Source organism: Macrobrachium rosenbergii, chromosome 59 (assembly GCF_040412425.1).
Source record: "Macrobrachium rosenbergii isolate ZJJX-2024 chromosome 59, ASM4041242v1, whole genome shotgun sequence".
Lineage (NCBI taxonomy): Eukaryota > Metazoa > Arthropoda > Malacostraca > Decapoda > Palaemonidae > Macrobrachium > Macrobrachium rosenbergii.
This window is the reverse complement of record NC_089799.1, coordinates 1,744,073-1,750,001: the sequence shown is the minus strand read 5'-3', so window position 1 is coordinate 1,750,001 and position 5,929 is coordinate 1,744,073. Positions and strand designations below refer to the sequence as shown.

The 5,929-nt window shown below is 38.2% G+C and overlaps 1 pseudogene; it reads left to right on the top strand.

Moving 5' to 3' along the window:
- The first annotated feature begins 752 nt into the window (after positions 1-752).
- Positions 753-5,681, top strand: LOC136837418 (uncharacterized; annotated as a pseudogene).
- The last annotated feature ends 248 nt before the right edge of the window (positions 5,682-5,929 follow it).

Here is a 5,929-nt window from a genome sequence, read left to right as displayed (position 1 = left end):
CCACAATTTCTTCCCAACCCTTTTTCTTGACTATTCTGTCTCTGTACTCCTGAGATTTCATGTCCCAAATTGATGGGCGTTTTTCAATTTCATTTATGAATAAATCGGTATCAAAATGATCCTTCTCCATAGTTAAGTGACAGCAATGCAATAGTGTGTGTAACTGTGATCACGGGGACCAGACGTGGCGTGGGTTGCTATGGTAACGCACAACCTCTTTTCTCATTGGCTGACACACAGCCAATGATGGCACCTGCTGTCTTCAAAAACCCGGTTCACCGCTGTGTGAAAGATGTCATTGACTTGTATGTATCTCGACACGCCCGGCAATCGCACGTTGGCGAGGGAATCTACTATCGCGGCGTGTTGGAAACCGCCGCGATGCGCTGCGATTACGTGTGAACGATTCCATAAGCTAACATTGAACAATCGACCCGCGTATCTCAACGCGCGCTTGAAAACGCCCTGTGTGAACGTAGCCTAAGTAGCCGTGGCGTATCGCGGCCTTTTCCAACACGCCGCGGGAGCGAGATTCCCCTCGCCAACGTGAGATTGCAGGGCGTGTCAAAAAACATACAAGTCAATGACATCGTTCACACAGCGGTTAACCGCGGTTTTGAAGACAGCAGTGCCATCATTGGCTGTGTGTCAGCCAATGAGAAAAGAGATTGTGCGTTACCATAGCAACCCACGCACCACATCTGGTCCCCGTGATCACAGTCACACATCACACATCGCTGTCACTGTTAACTATGGAGAGGGATCATTTTGATACAGATTTATTCATAAATGAAATTGAAAAATGCCCATCAATTTGGGACATGAAATCTCAGGAGTACAGAGATAGAATAGTCAAGAAAAAGGGTTGGGAAGAAATTGTGGATCTTTTCTGCACTTCTGAAGAAATGAAGGAAAAACAAAACCTAGGTAAGTCAATTGAATAACACAACTTTATTACTTATGTTTGTATATCATCAATGGGTATACAAAAGCATTATATCCTGAAACTCACGTTTTCTTTCATTTACAATATAGTCTTATATTTACATCAAACAAATTTCTAATAACTAGGAAGACTATATTTTTCCTTTTTTGTTCTTTGTCAGACTTGAAAACTTTCCTAAATCATTCTGTCCTGCCATTCGAGTTTACCTTCATTTACAAAGTAATCTGCATATTATCTGTCTCGGGCAGAGGTTGCAGACATGCCTCCTCTTGGAACATTACCTTCATGTAGGCCTACCATAGGTGGTTGGTAAAGTATATCTTCATACCTATAACCATCTCTTGCTCTTATATAGTTATGCAATATGTAACTTGCCTTTATTATATCCTCAGCAAAGTCAATGTTGACATTGAGAGGCCTATGGAATATGCGGCACTTATTAGCTAAGATACCAAAGGTACACTCGGCAAGGAAAGTGAGGATACAGAAATCTTCGGATATGTTGCTCAATAATGCGACATCTGGCAACTTTAGAAAGGGAGGAGCTTCCGTCTTATTGTGTTTGTTTTTTGCTTGACCTCGTATAACTTTCAATCATATTCTACGATTATGAAATCATTAATACTTAAATGCAGTAGTAAGTTTCACAATATTCGTTCAAGTTGTAATTTGCAGCGACAGTTCTGAGCAAAATAAACATTTTTCGACGTAACTTACCAAGCAACCTTACACAAATGAATTTATGACACCACATTGAACGGAATGCTTGCATAATCGGAAACGCGATCTTCCATAATGAAATCAAGAGTTAAATTTGAGCAATGTCCAACGAAAAGGAACAAATGTATTGTTATGAATGAGAGAGAGAGAGAGAGAGAGAGAGAGAGAGAGAGAGAGAGAGAGAGAGTCTGCTGTTGTGTAACCTAGGCCTATAGTACTGTAGAGCTAATTTCATTATTTTTTTTCTTTTAGAGACTGAGCGATACTATATTTGTAAAGTATGTTTTAGCAATAGAGAGAGAGAGAGAGAGAGAGAGAGAGAGAGTTGCTGTTGTGTAAGCCTAGGCCTATCGGTAGAACTACTCATTTCATTGTTTTTTTTTTTAGAGATTGAGCTACACTATGTTGGTATAGTATGTTTTAGCAATGGCGAGAGAGAGAGAGAGAGAGAGAGAGAGAAACTATGGCAACGTCAAGAAACATCCAGTTACTTGTGTTTTCCCCCGAAGCTCCTGTGCTGCCCTTCAAATCATAGAGAACGCTCTTGCGGATTTAAATAGATTTGGTCAACCTACTCTAGGTGTCACAACATTTACTACCATTAATTCCAGCTGACTTTTAACACCGTGAAATACAAACATGAATGTGTAAAAATGAAAGAAATTAGCATTACCTCGTATGATGATGCAATAATAAGCCTGTTCATAACGGAAAACGAGTAAATATTGCCGTTCTGATGAATAGTACTACACCGAGATATCCACATACTATCTTTTTAGATCTCTATGAACGATGTCATCTGAGAAATTCTGATTACTTCGTACATGCATGGTGTTTTTAAGTATCTGAACGTTTTTGTTTTGCAGATTTAATATATATGATATAATTTGCATTGTATTTTCATATTCTAGAGTAAATTTACCGAGATTATGTGTTTTCTGTAAGAAAAAAATTGAAATTCGATGAACGAAATCTAATGAAAACTGTATCTTCACTTTTCTTGCCGAGTGTACATTCTATATAACTACTGTACGTGCTCTTGACAATTTGTAATTAAATATTTTCTTCTTGTATGACAGGTGTTTTCCACTGTATGGTCACATAACATTTTCCATAATTCCAAAGGCCTCAACTCCAACAATTACATGAGGTAAGCATCTTGTGTCATCAGTGGAAATAGACTTTGGGTCAGGTACATCCAGTGTATTTTCCACAAGCTTTTTGTGTAACAAGGAATGAGTAAAAATGGCTGAATCACTGCTTTTTCCATATGCACCAATATCCACATAAGTAAATGAGTAATAAGCATCACACACTGCTAGCAACACAGTTGAAAAGAAAGACTTATAATTATAATACAGAGATCCTGAACCTCTCGGTTGGACTAGCCTAATGTGCTTTCCATCAATAGCACCTATGCAATTAGGGAAATTTGCATACTTCTCAAACCCCTTTGTCACTTCCTCCCACCTCGCCTTCGACATCTCTGGCATGTGCACGGTCTTCAGTCTTGCCCATATCACTGCACACACTTCCCGCAATATGCCTGAGATTGTTGATTTTCCGAGCCGGTAACCATAATGCAATTCGGTAATAGAGCATCCCGTGGCCAAGTACCTAAAGAAAAAGCAACATTTTTAATTGCATTAGTAATAGGCCTATCGAAGAAGATTCCAAATAATTTCACACACACACTCACCTCTGTCCCTCAGTTTTGAGATATATATATATATATATATATATATATATATATATATATATATATATATATATATATATATATATATTGTAATTAACCCTATGAGATGGTGACGAGTTCAGAGATTCTTTGATCTACTTTAAAGCCCTTACCACTATGAAAATGAGTAGGACACGTACCAGAACAAAAACCATTCAAAAGCACTTTCTCAAAGAGAAGGTTACAGAGGCACTAAACGAACAATTTAATTATTTATTACAACTATTATCTTAAAATTACAAAGGAATCCTTGAAAACTGCACTTTAGGGAAGAAAAATATAAACAATTACAATTCCAAAAAAACACATTCGCCTAGCTAACTAGCACACTGAAGTAAAAGAAAAGGAATTAGCTGGAGATAGAAACCACATACACTCAGGTCGGTGTGATAGTAAGAGACAAAGTAGGAAATTAACCTTAAACCTAATTATTTACAAACTTCAAAAAAAAAAGGAATCGAATTAACACACATTTGCAATAGAATATCAATCACTGCATTGGCATTGATCAATCGTAGTCCCGCTAATCAACTGCAATAAAGTTGTCCCTTAACACCATGCAGCGAAGTTTTGTCTCCTAAGATGAATTTCAGAAAAGTGCCACAAAGTAGGAGACACTCAACACAGATCGTCTCTATGGGTAGGAATGGTTAAAAATTCACACAGGGTCTGGGATCTTACCCTTTTCTTCGCCCTGAGAGGCCCCTTAACGACTCCAGAGGTTCAGCAAGCTGAGGGCATGGGCAATGACGGGCGAGGCTCGCCTCCGAAAGTACGTATTTGCAAAGAAGGGCGTCACACGACCCCTTACACAATCTGAAGAGACGCCAGCACCAGTACTGTTCATAGGGGGTGGCAAGGAACAACTCTCCAAGAGGCCACCAGCAGCAAACGTCGAGGCGTCTTTGGAATATCTCAGCAAATTGCCACAAGCCGACAGAGAGTATGGGAGCTGAAAACCTCTCTAAAGGGAGCCGTTAACTGAGGTCTGATCACTCAAAAAGGTCGCCGCATCACCAGCAGAGACGAAAAAGAAACGGGCGACGAACAGCCAGAAGCACCATCAAACATGAAAGATAAAGACACTTACATGGGTGACGTATCTATTAAAACTACAACTACCCTTTGAGGGGAGGAAAAGACCCCAGTCCAGCCTTCAAGAGACATACATAAACAAAACTGGACAAAACAAAAACTTACTCTAATGGGCCAAAACAAAAACACCGAAAAATATCAAATTAATTCATTTCATTAACTTCATAATAATATATATATATATATATATATATATATATATATATGTGTGTGTGTGTGTGTGTGTGTTTGTCTCTATTTATGTGTATGTATATATATATATATATATATATATATATATATATATATATATATATATATATATATATATATGCATGTCCGTATGTATGTATACAGTATATGTGTGTGTCTAGCTATATATATTTGTATATCTTTAATTCCCTGTCATACCAACTCGTCCACATACACAAATTTCTCTCTCTTTCTCTCTCACACACACACACACACACAGGAAAATGTGACTAGAGATTTTATTTACAAGTGAAAGAATCAAACTAAATCAGTTTTATTAATATGTATATTTACTACTTTTCAGGTATGTCCTTGCAAAAGAAGTGGAAAAATTTAAGGGATAACTATGCAAGGGAATTAAGGAAACAGAAAAATCTACCGTCTGGATCAAACGCAAGAAGCAACACATATATTTATTTCTGGAGATTACAATTTTTGGAAAGTTCCGTCTCTAACAAATAAACTACCAGCAACATTGATGCTGGCGGAGCCCAAGCAGATGATGACGACTTTGACATAACAGAAGAATATCGCGGCATGGGAGTCACACCAGCAAAGAAGAAACCGAAGCAGAATCTTAGTGATCAGCATGTTGTTGATATTTTAGAAAAGAGCTTAGCAGCAAGACAAACAGAAGCACAGCTACAGAATGATGAAGATAAACTGTTTCGCTTGTCACTCTATAAAGAACTGAAAAAAGTGCCAGAAAATAACCGCTTACTGACCAAAATTGGGCTGCTAAATGTACTTCATCGTGCTCATACAGCTGGAACATACCACTCCATTCAGCCACCCCATCATCCACTCTCATATAGTCAACCATACCCACATTACCCAGGACACACTGTTCAACGACAGTCACTACATCAGACAACTCCGTCACCGGCTGCCACAGCCAAAGTTTCTGACACTCAACCAGTTTACCATACACACCTGAATATGCAACCATAAGCAAGCACCTCACACTATAGTAACACACCAACACCACCACCAACAGTCCATCCAAATATTCCTTCACAGTTACTGTTAGCCAAGTTTCTGATACACAGTCAGAATATATTGATATGTTTGACTCCTAGAAACCAAAATACACGGTATGTAACGAGGAAATAGAGTTAATAAATGCATGTCATTTTTTTTCCAGGGAAATAGTTGTTTGATTTTTATATAGAACACATTTCCTTCAATAAAACTGATTA